This window comes from Arachis duranensis, chromosome 1, assembly GCF_000817695.3.
Source record: "Arachis duranensis cultivar V14167 chromosome 1, aradu.V14167.gnm2.J7QH, whole genome shotgun sequence".
Taxonomy (NCBI): Eukaryota; Viridiplantae; Streptophyta; class Magnoliopsida; order Fabales; family Fabaceae; genus Arachis; species Arachis duranensis.
The window spans coordinates 88,153,699-88,154,029 of NC_029772.3; positions in this window are offsets into that span (position 1 = coordinate 88,153,699).

Consider the following 331-nt stretch of genomic DNA (forward strand, 5'->3'; position numbering starts at 1 on the left):
CTTCAAAATATCTTATCTAACCTCTTATCTTCTTATCTTTTCAAATTTGATTTTAATATCTTTTTCAACTAACTCTTTGACTTTTTGTTTGTTTCTTATCTTTTTCAAAACCACCTAACTACTTTTCCCTCTCTAATTTTCGAAAATACTTCTCTCTTTTTCAAAAATTCTTTTTAATTGTTCTAAATTTTAATTTTATCTTATCTTTAATTTTCGAAAATTACTAATTCCTTTTTCAAAACTATTTTCAAAATTTTCCCTCTCTTTTCTTATTCTATTTAATTATTTATTTACTAACACTTCTCTTCACCTCTCTTCATCTAAAAATCCG